General features: G+C 37.7%; 1 pseudogene across 1 annotated transcript; it reads left to right on the plus strand.

Annotated features, from left to right (window-relative positions):
- The first annotated feature begins 2702 nt into the window (after nucleotides 1-2702).
- Nucleotides 2703-15293, plus strand: LOC149194328 (BTB/POZ domain-containing protein At5g48800-like; annotated as a pseudogene). Its single transcript, XR_016254531.1, has 4 exons — nucleotides 2703-3506; nucleotides 6835-6901; nucleotides 12448-13638; nucleotides 14283-15293. The product of XR_016254531.1 is annotated as a BTB/POZ domain-containing protein At5g48800-like (transcript).
- Nucleotides 15294-19653: the final 4360 nt, after the last annotated feature.

The raw sequence follows: 19653 nt of genomic DNA on the forward strand, positions 1-19653 counted from the left end.
TATCATGAAAATTGTCATCACGATTATGGACCCTAGAAGGTTTAGGCGTGCATTTCACAGTGGAGGCCATGGTAATAGAGCCAAGGGACGAGAAGATTTCCTAGTAGCATATGTAAAAATGTTTGTCGCGCCTTGGGTGGTTGGGAGATGTAAACCTTTAGTAGTCAAACAAGGCAGGAAGATGCGATGGCACAGTGACGTGGTATAGGCCACGACAGACATTGTTGGTGAGGTGGCAACACTTCATAGGTTAGATAAGGGGTTCCATGCAACATGGCTTGTTGATGTGGTGTGGAGTTACTGGCCAAACTTTCGATATGAATGTCATATTAAGATAAAATTTATAATTCAAAAGCTCTCAACGAACCAATAGCAATAGTGGAATTTTTTGTTTTTTGTTTTGAGGAAGTTTTGATCCCACTATAGAAATCAAGTTAAAATAATGTAACACCTTCCATCCAACCTAAATTATCCCAAAAAAAACAAAAAAATATTACAAAAATTTAATAAAATATATTTTAAAAATATTTCTAATAGTTTAACTAATATTAAATTTAAAAGTATTAAAAATAATTATTTTAAAAATAAATCTATCTTCCCACCTTTTATTAACAAAACTATGTTTCTATTAAAATATCATGTAATGTTTCCCTCAAAATATCTTGTTTTAGGCTTATTTAAATATCATGTCTTAGGCTTATTTAAAGGCTACACAATATCCTTTGTCCATAAGGATAAGGTTTTGATGATGATCTTTGAATTATTGGGAATCCATTTTCTATGGTGATGATCTTTGAATCCATCTGTATCATTCTCTATGGTCAATTCGTTATCATTTTAATAAAAAGGTTTGAGACCGATTAAAGCCTTTCCACAAGAGACAACATGAAAAATCATTGCCCACTATAATCATTCATCATTTTAAGATGTTTCATTGAACTTTGTCTTGATCCAACTTTACCATTAATAGCCCCACTTTTTGAATTCTTCATGTGTTTTGGTAGGTGTTTAACTAGTCAAGTCCTATAGCCCATCATTATCACTTTGGTGCGTATGATCTCATGTCCTAATTGTCCCCAGTGCCACCCCTGAAAACAAGGAAGGCACACTATTTAATTAATTAAAAAACAAATATTAAATGGTACTATCATTATGAAATTAATTTTCATGATGAAAACCCCAATCAATGAGTGACCTGAATTACAACCCTACCATTACTATGGCCGACATAAGTGAGGAAGCACTAAAAAAAAAGTGTGCCCAAAGTAGCCAATATTGGAAAATAGAAGCAAAATGGGCAGCTGAAGTGTAAGAGGGGGCTTGCCATGTTGCGAGATTTGCTCAATGTGTTGGGCTAACATTGCAGAGTCAACTGATAGGAACACACATTGAAAGGAGAGCAATGGATTCAGCCAAACATTGACCCACTGAAATAATAAAGAAGCATGAAAATCAATATAATAACAACCAGGCAAAATAATACATGGTTTGGTAATTTAGTTAGTTTGTTAAATGATTTATGAGGTTTGTTTTCTTGTTTCAAGATTTTTAATAAAAAATTGGCATAAGTTTGCTTTATCAATCGAGAGTTAAGGTAATTAATGAGGCAAGAGTGATCATTATAATAATTCAACAATCAATGAAATCTCGACTGTCTCATGAGCGAAGAACTGGTTTCAGATCTGTGTGTTCAAAGAGAGGAATGGTTTCAGATCAAGGAGGAATGGTGTGAGAAATGGCGTGGTTAAAGTTTTTAAATTTTAATCGAAAGGCTGGAAAATAAAAGATGGTATCGAATTATAAATTTTTTGTTATTTAAAATGTATTTTTGAATATATTAATTTAAATATATTTTAATTTCGAATTTATCAAACACTTAAAAAAATATTATAATTTATTTAATACTTATTAATACAGTTCTATATTATAAATTAATGTAAACTGTGAAATTCAGAATCCAAATCCTATCAAATCAAGCCAACAAAAAAAATATTTAAACTATTTAACACTTAAATTTTATTGAAACATTCAAACTTGATATATTTAACAACATAAAATAATAATTCCACCTGAATTTCAAACAAATTCAACTTAAAAAACCATCCCAAAACCAAAACACTCCATAACATAGAACAGTAAACTACGGCGAAAGGAATTCCCTTTCAAAGGGATCAATTTAATATCCGCGCAGCAGCAGAGAAATGGTACAGGAAAAGAAGAATCTATATAGGGAATGCAGATTATGCGTGCCATTCAGGACCACTCGGTCGTTCAAACGTCTGGTCGTTTGGCATAGGTATACACGTGTAATATATACAATGTGTAACCTATTGTACTTGAATTGGGTAAAACTTCCAAGAATTGCTCTTGCATAGACTATGATGTTTGTTTGCAGCGTTTGATGCGGACGTCCCAAGGAACGGCCGCTTCACGCCTAACGTGTTTAGAAATACCTGCGTACGTGGTATTAACGACATAATCCATGATGTATATACAATGTGTATATATATAATTCAATGCAACTGACTAGTGGCATGGCGTGGGTCTCCCGATATTCGGGGGTCGAAAGGGCAAAATATGTATATATATATATATGCCATCTCTCCTGACAACCCTTGATTAGAAATGGGGACTAAATAGTGTGATAGGGCAGCTTAAGGTAATGTGTTGAGTTGGCAGACAAAAGGTTAAAGAGTACTGTGGAAAACCCATTAAAAATATTAAAGGATGATTCTGCAAGACCTGGAATCAGGCCTGAATGCCCACAATCAAATGCGGACAAACAATTAACCATAAGCAACATACCTAACAAAGAGAGCCGAATAAGCCCAAATGAAAAGAAGATTGATATGTTTCTTTTTACGAGCCATATCCTGTATACAGAGAACCAGGTCTGAACTCCTAATATTTCCATATTCACTGTCAGTAATCCCCTCGTGCAACTCTATATGTATTTTTAATTGAAGGTGTGTGATAGAGCTGGTGTTTTCGTTGACTTGTCTAGTTGTATGACCTCCACAGTGGCCCATTGATTTGAATTAGTGAGGCCTAGTTAGTTGGTTTTTTGTGTGGGAGAAAACCAACATTCATCCTTTTGTGTTTAAGGATGTCTGGGTCCCTCTAGTTTAATACAATGCTAAACTCTAATATGGGCCCTGAGAGAACGCCTTCACATTCAAACGAGCTTTGTTACACCCAGATGGGAGTGAGCGAGAGACTTTTTGGGGCCCTCGCTATCCAGGATTCCTTCTTCCGCATCATCTTCAAACCCATCTCCAGCAGCATAAATGCTTTTGTTTTGTGAAACTCCAGAAGCCCACTTTGATCCCTTTCTTCTCACTTTTGCCACAGTTGGTATCTATTCTGTTCTGTTTGGAGGCTTGAGTGATATACTTCAAAGCTTTAAGGTGGAGGGGAATGGCAGGGACTGGCAAGGCCGATAAGCCCCTGGTGCTGCTCAAGCGTTCGAACCCACCCAGCTTCTTGGGAAAGCAGGGAAGCAAATGGTATGTCTCCTCTTGATTCCCATCACTGTCTACTTCCTCTTCTCAGAAAAGCGCATTCGCGCACACAATTTTAATACCCATTAAGCTGTTTTAGGTTTGAATTAGCATTCAGTATTTTAGGCCAGGAAATGCCTTGCACCCAGTTAATATAAGGACTCACATGAAAATGGAACTGCTGTCGTACTGCGGGTAGCCAATTAATTGTTTCCTGGCATTAAACTAGTCCCACTTTCGCTTTACATATGCATTCAAATACTGTTTGGCTTCTTTCGAGATTTTGTTTCAGTGAAGTCAGCTCAGCTATCACTTCCCTGTGTTCAAACGGATTACATTCATCATTTCTTATTGGATCCATATAAGGATTAGGTTGATCACAGGCAAGGTTCCGCCCTTGCCTCACATGGGCTTCAGAGCAAAAGCAGGGGAAGCAAACATCTGGCAACGAAAGATGCCAATACAATAACAGCAGATAAGCGTACTTGTATTGCAGATTCTTTTCAAGCTACTCCAGTCCATACTCGGAAACCATTTGGTATTAGACGACAAAAGATGCTCAAGAGCACGCTAGTCATGGCCAGACAAGAGCCCTAATCTTCTATTAGAGTTTTCTAGTACTCTAGAGTCTAGATATGCTGGTAGCCGGTCGTTCCTTCTTGGATTGGGGTGTTTCAACTTTCTGGTTGTTTCACAATTAGAAAGACCTAGTTTATTTTCTCTTCGCAAAGGTATGTAGCATTTTTAGCGGCGAGATCATCTCTGCAAAGAAGAAGCCATGTTAAATTTAAATTCATGTATGATTGGAACTTTACTTTCCCCTGGCCGAGTATAGTCTGTCATCGCAGGGCAAATGTTGAACTCATAATCAGGAAGCCATAAAAAAGGTCGCAACAACTTAAAAATGCATGCTAGTTGGTCTGTTGCCGTTTTTTGATTCGATCTCAGAGCTTATGTTATCTTTCCAAAAGTTTACAATCACTTTATTTAGCGTACTTTGAATTTTGCTTTTTAAACCGGGAAAGCTCAGAGCTCAAACATAACTCCCTGTATATTTGTAGCCCACTTTCACCTACTTTCCGCCCCTGGCCTGGGAGGTCTACGCTGGCCGTTACAAATTTGAAAATTTGAACAAACTAGCTCTTTCCTTCGTCAGACTCATACTATATTTACTTGCTTAAGTTCTCAAAACTTGCAAATGCAGAAGATTTTCTGTGGGGCATACTGTTCTGTCTTTCCTTACTAGAGGAAGGTTAAAATGCCAGATAAAGGGAAATACTAGCACAACCACACTAATCGATGGTTGGTGTAGGCAGATAGGAATCGAAGAGACAGTTGACCCAATAGAAATGTACGCTGACTTGCAGAAGATGTAAGCAGTATACTTGAAGTGCTGCACCACAATTCAAAGTGGTGTTGAACGAAAGCAATTCTGTGAAAAAAATCTTACAGCATGAAAGCACTAAGAAAATGATGAAACCCCTCTGGAAAACTAATTCAGAACACTGACCTGTCTCTACAGCTTGTAAAAGAACGGGGAAGAGATCGCGCTTCACTGAGTTCATTGGCTGAAAAGGGAATATGAAAAGTACTTAAACATCTATAATTTTTTAAAGAAATTGTGAGATATCTGCTTAAGTGGAGATATAGACGCCTATCGGCCCTCGGGGTAAATATAACTGTAGCTCAGTGCATACCTCAAGAGGGTATTGTGCGTGGCCTGTAAACTTTGCAATTATCTTACATTTGCTTTGTGAGAATTAATATTATAGCAAGTAGACATGAAAGTACACGCACTTCCATTGTTTACCCTTATAGAATAATGTTCCAGAGTAGTGTAGTGGCAAATATCAGCCTGTTTGCTATGTCCATGAGGGTGCTATTTGGACTTTCAGAGCCATACTGGGGTCTCATTCAACTGGAGAATGTGCCGTTTGGGTGACCTTTCCCATTATCTGCTCAATCAATAATATTGAGGTTGGATACTTTTGTCTGCTCACTTCCAAATCTAACTTGTAAATAAAAGTGGGCTTTAATTTTTCATGATTGAAAACTGAATGCTCAGTCACAGTTAAAACCAAAGGGTCATGCTTTGGATTTACCTTTTTGAAGTCATTAAACTCGCGTTGGTTAAATGAGGTCCATTTTACAGTGAGTCAAAAGCATTTTAACTATCACACTGCTGATTTTCTAGTGTAGTTCATTCTTCGTTGTCCTAAGGCCTCAGTTTGCATTACTCATTGGGCCTCAGTATGTATGTCGGGAGTCCTACTGCGGTTCCGTCCATTGGAAAATCCAGTCATTTGAGGAACTTTTCCCATTAGCAGCCTGATTGATGATATTAAGGTTGAATACTTTTGTCTGCTCGCTTCCGAATCTAATTAGCAAGCAACCATAGTAAAAGCGGGCTTCAAATTTCATGATTGAAAACTGAAAGTTCAGTGACAATGAAAACCTGACAATCATGCTTTGGGTTTCCCTTTCTGAAGTTATTAAACTGCAGTGTTAGTTAAATGAGGAGCACTGCACAGTGTGATATAAAAGTAGTTAACTTTGCTGATTTTCTAGTGTATTTTATTCTCAATTATCTTAAGGCCCCAGTCTTTTATTTTTTTCTGCTGGAGTTACGATCCATTCATCACTAGCCAGTGCTTACAACAAGTTCCTTTTTGACTGCATCCTCATGTCTGGGAGTTGTATGAAGTCTGTAGCAAAGATTTTACTAAGCCCCATGCAACTAGGTCATTTGTAAATATTTTTATTTTTATTTTTTGCTAAGTTATGTGAGTCCTTAGATGACTGGCATGCCTAACCTGTGCCTTGAGTAACCACAACCCAGGGCCATCTAAGCCATCAAAATCACCCGGGATAGTACCCAGCCTAAGCCACACCAGCCCTTAACATGGCTGGAGTTTTGCCCACAGAGTTTCAAACTGGTGAGCTTTACACCACGGAGTGCCTTAACAGAACACCCTGTCACCGTCTGCTGTATGCCCTGTGAGCGGTCATTTGTGAAAAAATATTCTTCAGTATAATGGTCTAATCATTTTCCATCTGACATCCTTGTTGAAGGTTTTCCCTGTTCACTTGGTGGATTTTCTTTCACAGGATGAGAGAATGTGTCAACAATGCAATACATAAACTTGACTTAAATATAGAATATCATCTGACAATGCTTCATTGACTTAAGTCTCCTGGAAAGCCCTAACTATTTTCCTTTTCTGCATATTCTTATTAGGGCTTAAACTTGACTAAGAGTTTTCAAGAATTTTTCTATTTTGTTTCATGTTCAAACCAGTACAGTGATTTATGTTATTTGAAAACTCATCTGCAGGATATTTTCAGATGTTCCAAGTGACATTCTTATAGATGTCGATGGTGGATGCCTTGCATTGCACAAGGTAAACTTCTCATGCTCTACCAGAACTCAAACGCCCACACTTATTTTTGACTCTAAATACTAGCTTTAGTGCATCTCACACATTATATATCTGTTCTTGTCCTTCTTTCTCGGTTGCCAAGGAAAATGGAACTTGCACGTATGGTGTATTTTTGTATCAGACGTAACTGTTAACCAATTATATCGCCAAAAGTTTTTTTTTTTGTGATCACATAAGTACACCACTGCAGCAGGCATTAAGAACAACCCTTTCATGATTGAGTTCTCTATTTATTTTTGTTTAATATCTACTGAAATATATGCTTTGCTTTCTGTGAACTAGTGGGTCTTTGAGGTTAGATGTTTATATCAAATGCCTGAAAGAAAGGATGGTTGATGTTGACAACATGCCTTCACTCCTCAAGCATATAACAAAATCTCCTTTTATAGGTGAAAAATACAAAGAGACGTCGTAACTGACAATTCGTTTAATAGAAGAACAGTGACATTCTATGGTTGGGAAACGTCAGGATCTCATAGTAAACTGTATTTAGTATTTACCCCACAAGAATAATCTCTGTATTTGTTCAAGCATTGCTGCGCTCGAAGGTTGCAAGGGGAATTTGCTGGATTGGCACACTCACGTGGAAGGATCTTGACCGAGGCTATTGCTAATCCTGGATCATTGCTCTGATTTTTGGTTTTCCAAGTTATGAACGGCAGTGCCATGTCGTGGCATCCTCGTACTATTGGTAATATGTGACAATCACTGATTATTATTCTATTCCGTGCTCGGTTGAGCTCTCGTTTGGATGGTAGGAAGGAACATAATTATTCACCAGAGCTAAGAGATGGTGGAATTGGTCACTCGGTGGTCCATTGCAAGTCCATCATCTCAGTCAAATGTGCTAACTGTATGCAAAAATTGTGTGCATTAAGCATGATCGAATCATAATACCATAACCAATTTTGGTGACTTGGTAAGAATCTGACCAGGTGATAATGTTGGTTATATATTATGAACAGGAATCCTGTCGAAAAGGCTTACACTTTGATAACTCGTTCATAATTAAACAACGATGAATCTGCAAACAGATACGATCAAGGTGTGTTTCAGAACACAAAATGGAAAACTGAAAAAAAAGGATAACAAAATCAGGGAAGGACATACTAAACCTGCATACGAACTTGATCTCATAATATTGCATAACAGAAGCTGATGAATGGAAAGGGTAAACAGAAAATTTATGAGAATTGTTGCCTCTAAACCTAACAAGATCAAGCAAATGGGCAAGTCTAGAAAATCTAAATTCTGGGTTCACTTGCTTGCCTCCATTTTATATGAATGCTCATGGGCTCAGTAGGCCTGTATAGGCAGTGATTGATCTTGAGCACTGAATAAAAAGGAACATCTCCAGAAGGAAATCACTGACCCAGGATGTCTATAGTCAGTTCGTGGATGGAGAAATGAAAGTTCTGAAATACCAACACTATTAATGCACTCTGCAGATACCTGCATCCCCAGGGCTTAGCAAACTTGCACTTGGATCAAACATTTATCTACTTTTCCTTTGTGCTGGGTTTCTGCTAGGATGTTGCAGTCAATGACTGAAGAGTATGGGAGCAGAGGATAAGCATGCATCCAAGAAATGAAAGGTAGACCAATAAACAAAGACATGTGTGGGACACGCCAGATACTAAAGTGTGCATTAGAAAGTGGGAGAAAGAATGCAGATGAGAAAGGGGAAGGAAGGAAAAATGATAAAATAAAGCAAGGAAAGAATAAACGTAGGGAAAGGAAGGGGCAAAAGCACAGGACGTGTAAACTTGAAGAGAGATTATCTCCTCAAAGCTAACAACAGAATAAATATAAAATCTCCGATGTTGCTTTACATATATTGATAGTTTCATATGGTACAGCTTCCAATGAGTATAATATCACAAGTACAAGGTTAGACATTTAGGAGGATTGGGATAGCTAGCTAGTAAAAATTATGGAAAAATATGGCAACGATGTTTTAGGTATGAAAATTACAGATATGGGCATTGATATAAAAACTATTTGCTTGAATTTATTGAAAGATAGATGGATAGCAGATATGATATTAGTTAGCATTCCTTATAATTGTGAAGATTTACTTTTGTTATTAACTTTTCCAACAAATCCTCTTTTGATTTTTCCGAGGTGCATTGTCTCTGATAGCTCTTATGATGTTAGTACATTTGATATTAGTTAGCACACCTTATAACTGTGAAAGTTTATTTTTCTCAATATTTTTTTCCAACAAATCCTTTTTAATTTTTTTAAAGTTCATTGACTCTGATAGCTCTCCCTGAGTACGTTGTTCTCTGTAGCCAAGCAGTAGCCAAACGTTAGTTCACTCAGTTTTCTTCTGAAGAATTATGGGAGTAGAACTGTTTGTCTTGCCCACCAATTTTGCCCCAGCAACGGATATTGTAGTAAATTTAGCTCCGTGTGGGAAAATAGAAATTCAAATATCCCATACGATTTAAAAATCTGAAACTTCAAAGGAGCTCCAAATCCAAGAATCAAGGTAGAAGGTATGTTAATGTTTACGTTATGTTTAAAAAAAAGATTTTGCGCTGCAGATTGGCTGTGGTTTTATTATTGAATAATGAGGTTGTTGTAGCCTTGTAGGATCAAGCCATTCTTTTTTTATTTATTTATGACTAGCTAACCTAGTGTAGGTCTACCTTAACCTCTGTTCTATTAAGTGCCCAGAGAAATCAGAGACCGTCAAGGACAAAGTGTAGATCTCTAGATGCTTAAAGACATGGTTAATCTAACTTATGTCAATCTTAACCTCTGTTCTATTAAGTGCCCAGAGAAATTGAAGACCATCAAAGACCCTCGAATGCACTGCTAAGGCGTTCGTGCCGCTGTGCAGGTCACAGGTTCAATCCTCGACTTACCCGTGCAATGTGCTTGGGGGCGGTGCAATTGCACCTGGAGGTTATAGTGGAAGTCGTCAAGGATTGACCCGGTGTCACGCGAGTATGAGAGCCGACATGTTATCAATTCCGCTAGTTATTTAAAAAAGAAAGAAAAAGAAAGTGGAATGTTCTTTTTATATAGCTTGAGTGGGCCAAATGGTTAAGAGCATGTTTACTAAGAGGTCTAAGGTTTAAAACCGGAGGGGGGTAGAGTATGTATGCCTTCATAGACTTAGCAGTGAAATTGCTGCGCAAAGGTGGGTCTCTTGTCCCACAAACAAGGGGATCTCATACTCCAATTTGGTGTCTGGCTTGGCTGTTACCTTTAAATTGGATAATAATAATTAAAGACACAGTTAATCTGAATATATATATTTTTTAAATGTGGATAAGATTGTAACCACTAAGCAATTCCATTCTCTTCTGTTCAGGAATGGTTAAATTACTTATGAGAAATTTTGTGAAAACACACTAAAATGGAAAACATTGCCAAGATATAAGTCAAACATCCAGCCATGAGAGTAGGGTGCCAGACTTGCAATTCATGGAACTTGTACGTTCTTCTTGGCAACAAATAAATCCTATGCTATCGGGCTGTATTGAGCAGCGGCTGTATATGCCCACTGTACAGCCGCCGCTCGAACGGTGGGCATATACAGCCGCCGCTCGAATGGTGGACATATACAGCCGCCGCTCAATACAGCCCGATAGCATAGGATTTATTTGTTGCCGTTCTTCTTAGTGTTCTTACCAATGGAATTTTAACTTTTTCATAATTCATGTCAACCATCCAGCCAGAGGGTAGAGTACCAGACGTGCAATTCATGGAACTTAGACCTGGTTCTTAGTATGGTGGGCCTTCTTACCAATGGTTTTTTCATAATTCATTAATTTGGTTGGATTGGCTCCGCACACATATATATAACAATAATTTAATTTAAAAGCACAGTCTAGTCAGATGTCAAATTGAAGTTGTAGAATAATGAATTCCTTCCCTATAAGGATTTGGCTGTTATATCTAGCCAGATATCCTATTGATCTCACTCTACGCTTCCTGATTAAATCCTGTGATCTTCAAAGAAAGACACATTCTGAAATACTTATACATAACCTTTTTCTTTTAAATACAAAATTAATAAACTTTTGGGTTAGTAGGTAATGTTTTTCTATTCTTTTTTTTAGTACAAGATTATTGACTTTTTTATCTTCCACAGTAAGCCCTTTTTTCACCAGTAAATAGAAAATTATTAACCTATTGGGTGGGTAGGTAATGTTGCTATTATCTTCCTCGTTTATTATTTTAAATAACTCACTCTGTTTTTTGGGAAACACAAAAGGAAACTGTCGATTTTCAAAGGGTCTCGATAAACACAAAGTAAAAGTCAATTCTCAAGGGCTCTTGATTTATTGCCGGATGTGCACTGAATTCTTACCCATTGTTTTTTTAATATCCAAAATTCATAAATCTTTAGAGCGGGTAGGTACTGTTGCCCCATTCTTCCTCGTCTTTCTTCTTAACAAAAATTCCTGTCTGGGCAAACGCAACAGTAAAATTCAAGTATATCCTGGTGGATTGCCTTAAACCATTTGTTTGGGCAAACACAGAAGTGAAAGTCAAGTAATTTCTTGTGCATTGCCTTTAAAGTTTAAACCTTTTGGGTGGGTGGGTACCGTTGCCTTATTTTAAGTCCTTTTTTCACGGTAACTGTTCTTTGCTTTTTGGCAGGAGTTGGACATATTTTCAGCAGGCCAGGGCTTAATATTGTTTTTTTTCTTTGTCACTGCCAGAGTCAAGTCAAGGCTCAGGGATACATAGTTAATTCTTCTACAGAAGAGTTTAGAGTGTTTTTTGTCAAGTAATTAACCTAATTTGTTGGATACTTTATAATTTTCAAACATGAAAGTGGAAATCGATCCTCCAGTATGTTGCTTTTCTTTTATAATGAATACCTTTAAAAGTAAAAGTAAAAGTAAAAGTCAAGTCAATCCTCTATGTTAGTGATTTTTTCTGAACAGTGATTCCTTTTTTTCTTTGGCACTAGGATAATATTTTCAGCCGGGCTTACTAATCTGTTTTAATTGCCATCGTCAAGGGTGGGTTAGGAGTTAGTTAACTCTGGATTAGTTTACAGCATCTGCGATCATTATCTTGATTGCAGATTTTGGGAATATTTAAAAATCTGATGTACAGGAGTGACGGCAAACAATTGCCTTCGTTGCTGTCCATAGATTCTGAAATATTCCCAAAATGTGCAATCAAGTTAAGTTCAAGATAGTGGACCTCCCTACACAAAAATAAAAGTCACTTCTCCTCATTCTTCATTTGTTGCAGGATGTGCATTAAATAAGGTTGCAATGTCCTTTTATAAATACAAGACTACTAAGCTTTCTTGCAAACTCAGATCATTAAGACCTTTTTGAAGAAAGGCATTTGCATAGTGAAATTCGTCGATCACTGCGAGCGTTTCTTTTTCTTATGCCCAATTTCATTGTTTCTCTGCTTATGCTCGTTGATGAGAGAAATGCACTTCTTGGTAACAATAAATCTTCGATTAATTAGATGGTTTTAATGGATGGTATTTGTGTTGTGATATAATTGCAAATTGGTTACAGTTCCCACTGGTATCACGGAGCGGGCGGATCCGAAAGCTAGTAGCAGACGCAAGAGACCAGGATACTTTAAAGCTAGATTTCCCTGACTTACCCGGCGGAGCACACACTTTTGAATTAGCAGCAAAGTTCTGCTATGGCATCAACTTTGAAATCACCTCATCAAATGTGGCCCATCTTCACTGTGCTGCCCAATATCTTGAAATGACTGAGGACTACGCAGAAGAAAACCTAATGGCTCGCACGGAAGCCTACCTTAACGAAGTTGTGGCCCAAAGCCTTGAAAAATCTATAGAAGTTATACACAGTTGCGGGAATCTGCTTCCCCTTGCAGAGGAACTGAAAATTGTAAGCAAATGCGTTGATGCAATTGCTTCAAAGGCCTGTAGGGAACAGATGGCATCGAGCCTGTCACGTCTGGATTACAGCAGCTCTGGCAGGCTGCAGAGCAAGAATTGTCAACAGAACTGTTCAGGCGGAGATTGGTGGATCGAAGATTTGTCGGTTCTTGGTATCGAAATGTATCAGAAAGTAATATTGGCCATGAAATCCAGAGGCGTAAGGCATGAGAGCATCAGGACATCGCTCATGCATTATGCCGAATAGGCCCTGAAAGGGCTTGCCAAGAAATGGGATGCCTCTGCTCGAACAAAGCTGCCTAGCCCTGCTGCTGCCTTGGAGCAGCACGAACAGAGAATCGTGGTGGAGACTATTGTGAGCCTCTTGCCTACAGAGAAAAACGCCATACCCATCGCCTTTCTCTTCGGCCTGCTTCGTACTGCTGTGATGCTCGACACCACCGTTGCTTGCAGGCTGGACCTGGAGAAAAGAATTGGGCGTCAGCTCGAATGTGCCTGCCTCGATGATCTGCTTATCCCTTCCTTCTCGCACAGCGGAGATACTCTGTTTGATGTGGATGCAGTGCATAGAATATTAGGGAATTTTTTACAGCAGGATGAGAATCAGGATGCGGTGGATTCAAACTTGGGTGGATACGAGTCTGATGGCCTGGCCGATTCTCCTTCTCAGGCTGCCATCATCAAAGTTTCCAAGCTGTTGGATAACTACCTGGCAAAAATAGCACCAGATGCAAATCTCAAGCTTTTGAAATTCATAGCCATTGCTGAATTGATGCCAGAGTATGCACGCCCGGTGGACGATGGGTTGTATAGAGCTATTGATATCTACTTGAAGGTAAATACCGAGGTCCCTCCATCCTATATTTTAGGATCAGGATCTCTCTGCCATATTCCACTGCTCTGTTATTATCCTTTCAATTTTGAATTTTGCGTTGCCCAGGTTTTGAGTATTGAAGTATAGCAGAATATGTGTTTTCTTAATTGAAATTCTGGAGAAAAATAGATTATTGTCTTCCATGGAATTTATGGAAGTAAAATGTCACAATAAATATAAAAAAATGTTTTTGATATATAAAATTAGCATAACCACATTGGTTGATATATGCATATCCTCATCATTTGTCATTTTCCAACTTCCATAAGCCAGAAAATTTATTGATAAATAAAATTATCTTCCTGCATATTTCAAAAATATTATCTTAATTTTGAATTTTAAGAATATTTTAGAATTTGAGGCATCTTGCAGATTTAAAAAAATATGAAACAAAGAGCCAGTAAATTGTTTCACCCCATTTCTGTCAATCAGAAATATTTTCATAAACAACTTTCCAAATTCAAACACTTAATTCTCCAAGTTCAGACACTCCATGGATTACTTGATACCAAATCTATGGGTTCAAACACTTCCCTCATTGTGGTCACCGATGAAATTTTGTAACAATGTCCATGAACTATTGTAACAACATTTTTAATGTGCAGGCCCATCCCGGATTGACAGACATGGAACGCAGGAAGCTCTGCAAGATCATCGATTGCCAGAAGCTTTCCCAAGAAGCATGCTCACACGCAGCACAGAACGACCGCCTCCCCGTCCAGCTGGTTGTCCAAGTCCTCTACTTCGAACAATTGCGTCTCCGCAATGCCCTGGCGGGAACTTATACAGATCCCGGAGAAACCACAATGGCCTACGCATCTCAGAGAATAAGCAGCGGGGCGCCCAGCGCGGCCATGTCCCCACGCGATAACTATGCATCGCTGAGGCGCGAAAACAGGGAGCTGAAGCTCGAAATCGCGCGGATGAGGATGAGATTGAACGATCTTGAGAAGGAACAGGTCTCCATGAAACGAGGCATGGAGAAGTCCCGCGCCTCGTCCAAGTTCTTGAGCTCTCTGTCAAAGAAATTTGGGAAGTTAAGTTTTTTCCATATTTCCCCTAAATCGAATGGCAAGAAATCTCAATCATCTGATGCCAAAACTCCCAGGAGAAGACGGCATTCCATATCATAATGGGCTCCTGTGGAAGTGCATATAATGGCGAATTTTGTGTGTTAAGCCCATCTGGGCACATTGCATCGAACTGTTAAAACTTTAGAAGACATGGAATCTCAATCATCTCGGTTGCCTGCAGCGTACAATGAGCAAGGCCAACATCCCATTGCCCGCCATTGCAGCCTGCTTTCATTACATTTTGGAGTCAATTGTACAGATATATATTTGTAAGAGTACGTTTGTACATTTGCATTAGCACAGGCTAACGGATTTATAAATACATAAATACAGTTTGTTCGTCAGGTGATTAGATGCAGGCATAGAAGCAGCAGGTGCCCTTATAGAGGTGTTTTTCTCCTTTTGATCAGTGATTTCTGTAATGATATTCAAATTATCTCTGAATATCTTGTATGTCTGTGGGCAAACGCAGGCATTGTTGTTCTGCCTGAGTTAAGTGGGCCAAGTCGGCCATCGTTGGAATGTTAAAAGGGATTTATTTCAGGCTGTTCCAAGTGTTTTACTGCTTATTGACCTCACCTTATATTTATATTTAATTTATACGTGCTATTTTATATTTAATTATAATTATTTTTAATAGAAAAATTTTAATAATATTAATATTTTTTAATAATAATTATATTAAAACGGTATTAAAAATATTTTTCCAAATTTGATAAATATATATATAAATAAATCTGCTTTAATAGGAGTGGCCGTTTCATCCTAGGGATATCATAATTATATATATATATATATATATAAATATATCTGCTTTAATAGGAGTGGCCGCTTCATCCTAGGGATATCATAATTTATTGAGTAATTTATTGAGTAATGGTGGTATGGACACTGAGTGGTTGCTAGTGGTTGCTAAGGATATCATAATTTATTAAGGGTGGTATGGACACTGAGTGGTTGCTAGGGATATCATAATTTATTGAGGAAGGGTGGTATATACACTGAGTGGTTGCTCTGGTTTATTGACTTCACTTCATATTTATATTTATATTTAATTTATATGTGTTATTTTGTATTTAACTATAATTATTTTTAATAGGAAAATTTTGATAATATTAATATTTTTTAATAATAATTATATTAAAACAATATTGAGTTAGCAATAAGAATTTTACCAAGTGAGCTATTTTTGGGGCTTAATATATAATTGTTCTTGATACTAGTATAATTAAAAAATAAATCAAACATCAAGTAGTGGGTGGTTGAGTAGTGAGTTTCATGTTCACATTTATAAGTATATTGATCTTACTCTTAGTCTTAACTACATATAACATTTCACGATATTAATATAACAAAAAAACAAATCAGGCATCAAGTAGTTTGGGGTGAGGGGAGCACTTTCTTTTGGTCACATGTACAAGCACATTCGTCTCCCTCTTTTCATCTAGTATAATCATTGAGGGCTTTGGATCTTCAACTAGAACAATAGGGTCAACTTGAGTTCCCTCTAAGTTGAGAGAACCCCTCCTCTTGTTTCACGTTTTCAATTTTCCTTGTATTTACGTGATAGATATCTCAATCCCAAATACCACTTTACAAACAACCTCAAACTTTCTCTAAAAAATCTTAATGGTATGAAGGATATCTTGTTGCTCCCTTTTGTGTTCACGAGCATGGAGAAATAAGATTTTAACCAACCAATATGTCTCAATAATTCTAAAGAACTTAGTTTCATGGGTATGAAAATATATCAAATCTTCAACCCACCCCTTAAGTTCCTAGATGCCATGGTTTTCTATTAAGTTTTCTCTTTTTCTACTCAGGAGACTTGTTGTGGGTTCCCTAAGGTTGGGGCCCTACAAGAATCAGCGTGGTCTTTTCTCTTTGTCTCATTCCCATCCTTGTTTGCACTAAGATTCATCATATTTTTGTTAGTTTGTCTCCTTTTCTACTTTGGAGACTTGTTTTGGGTTCCCTAATGTTGGGCCCCTGTAAGAACCAGCCCCGTCTTTTCCCTCTCCTATTCTCATTCTTGGTTGTGTTACAATTCATCATAGCATAGGCAAATTCACTCAAATATAGGTATGTAACCAACACTATCAACACAATGGTCAAAATTGGGTTCATTAAGAGGAGGGGGTATCCAGTGGTTATACCTCTAACAAAAAGAGACCCCACCACCCCTCTAGAGAAGAATACGAATTTAACTAATTTACCCAAATCAAACCACTAGCGATCCACCCTCACACCAACCTAGAACAATAACTAAAAACATTACAGGTAACAAAAAAAGGGGTGCTTTGATCAATGGGATATTGCTCCATGTGGCTATCAAGTGCTAGTCACATAACTGTACAACCCATCTTTCTCTAGGTTGCTCAAGAAATTTAATGTTGCTGTCGAACCATAGAATAAAGACACCTATCCCAATAGAAAACACCATGATGTTGACCTCATCTTGTCCCCTCCTCTTTGGCTTATCATCACAAAAGCTATTTATAGTACTCTACCACCATAAAATGCATTCTTTGGCCAAATGTTGGGTGGTATTTTCACTATACCCTCACCTTAAATAATCATATCGAACATATGATAAGATGAAGTTCCTATTCTTCCTTCCTACTTCCTTGGAATGAACCTCACTTAGGTTCTTTATCTCACACTATATTGGACCTTCAATACATAGCAAAATGACAGAGTGATTGACATGCATGAAGAGTGGTGGCCGCACCCATTAACACCCCCCCATTCCCCGTTTACATGTAAAATATAATTTATTTACTTTTTTAAACAGGATAGGATATAGTAGGTTTTATATTAAATCTATGCCTAGACATAATGCTTACACGAGAAATTTACAATATGTCCATCATCTTGCATGTCTATAGAACTAAGGACAACTGATAACATACTAACAAAACACCTAACTATATCAGATAGAAAAACATTCATGAAACTGTAAATACAACAAAAACTACCTAATAAAAAGAAAAATTTACAATTGTAACACATTTCAAATGCATTTGAATTCCTCTATTGTAGTTGGTCTATTAAGGTCCAAACGCGGGTCATCAGGAGTTCTAGCTGCATCTTCATTCTCAGAGAGGTGTGCATGTAGGAGGTTGATTTGGTCCTGAAGGTCTAGGATTTGATTGTGTAGAGTTTCCAATTCATCATCCTACTTGGTAAGTTTTTTTTTAAGGGAATGATTTTCTTCCTACAATTGGACAATGGACAACATATAATCCTTTATCTTCAGATTGAAGACAAGTAAGTCAATATGCATAGTGTCAATCTTCTGCTTCAATTGTGTAACAACATCTATGCTAGCACAATTCAATCTCTCAGTTCCATGGCTACTTTCTTCCATTTCTATAAAACGCTTCCACATTCTGACTCTTGGTCCTCCATGGATTGTCATCACCTTCAACCTATCCCTAGTCCTCCTACACCTGCCAACAAGTGCGAGAGGGTTATGCCCTGTAAATTTACTTGCGTACCAACATGAAGATTGTTGATTCGCCAAATCAAAGTAGATATTTGAGACTATGCCAGCCCAAGGATGCCTAAGAGCCTAACTACGTTGTAGAGGATTCCTTGGACGGTGTGAGCACCAACAATTTTTCCTTGAAGACACCACACTTGCACCTTTTGTCACCTTGCCTTGCTTGCCTATGTTATTCGAGTTATCAAGGGGGACATTCCAAATGTGGAGTTGGATCCTAATTTACCAAGAGTACCACCAACAAAGTTAAGGTGTCAGTCTAGGCCTCTCGCTTTGGTTCAGGAATGTGAATTGTCTCCCCACTTGCAATTTCCAAAATGAAATTGAGTCTCACCGACTAGGAATGCACCTCCGCGGCTTGACTTTAAAGTCATAGCGCATGCCTTTCTCTACAACCATCATCCACCAAAATTTCGCTTAAAAAGGATGAGTTTCTATGGCTACGCAGAGGCATGGTCATCATGACTTGATGCTGCCTAGATAAACCACTTGCGAGGAGATTTAATGCCACAAACCTATTCGTCATTCCTTTACTACAAACATCCTTCATGCTTTCAATAGGAGAATGACCTTTGTACTTGTTCTGCAACCTCCAGATAGGGAAATTATGTTTAGGAAGATGTAGCATGCGTCAACTTCAGGGTGGAGGTAATAATGGGATGCCATGACTTGGTTCAATCTTCCTACCACCTATTGGGATTGATTTCCAATAATTATCTTTGACATATGGAGATTACGCCTTGGAATTGGAATGATTTGGCATGTGTAGATCTTAATATGATTTATTGCCATATGATTAGGATTCAAGTTATGGAAAATTACACCAACTCTGGATGCCATTGGCTTCTAATTCCCTGACTTTGAGTTGACAAGCTCGGCTAGTAGGCTAATTGGCCTTAATGTTTTGCATCCTTAATATATGGAAGAAATCCTTAAGCAGAATTTCTTCCAGCAATGATTTGATTATCCTCGTAATATTTTCTAGATGATTATCCATTAGAGAAATTTTGAGGTCTAAATTGGGCCTCCTAAGAAATATTATAAAATAATAGTTGAAATAATAAAATACTATTAGATTACACCATCGAATTTTAGAGGGAAAAAAGAACATTTCAACTTGTATTTTCAACTTATCTCCCTATGGTTTTACTCAAATTTTGAGTGGGAGCACTTGCTGGATGCATAATTTAATTCCTCATACAAGGAGTACCCATGTTACATACTTTCGATGGACCCTACCAGACGAAAAATCAGAGATACATGAAAATATGTGATTGCAATCACGTTTTTCATGTATTTATTATTCATCATCATCATTTTAGACCTCAAAATTTCTCTAATGTTTTGACAAAGTGCATTTGTGGAGATGTTGCATAAAAATAAGAAAGTCTCCAAGGA

Source organism: Pinus tabuliformis, chromosome 2_2, assembly GCF_031772625.1.
Source record: "Pinus tabuliformis cultivar Carrire ecotype Pingquan chromosome 2_2, CPIR1, whole genome shotgun sequence".
Classification (NCBI taxonomy): domain Eukaryota; kingdom Viridiplantae; phylum Streptophyta; class Pinopsida; order Pinales; family Pinaceae; genus Pinus; species Pinus tabuliformis.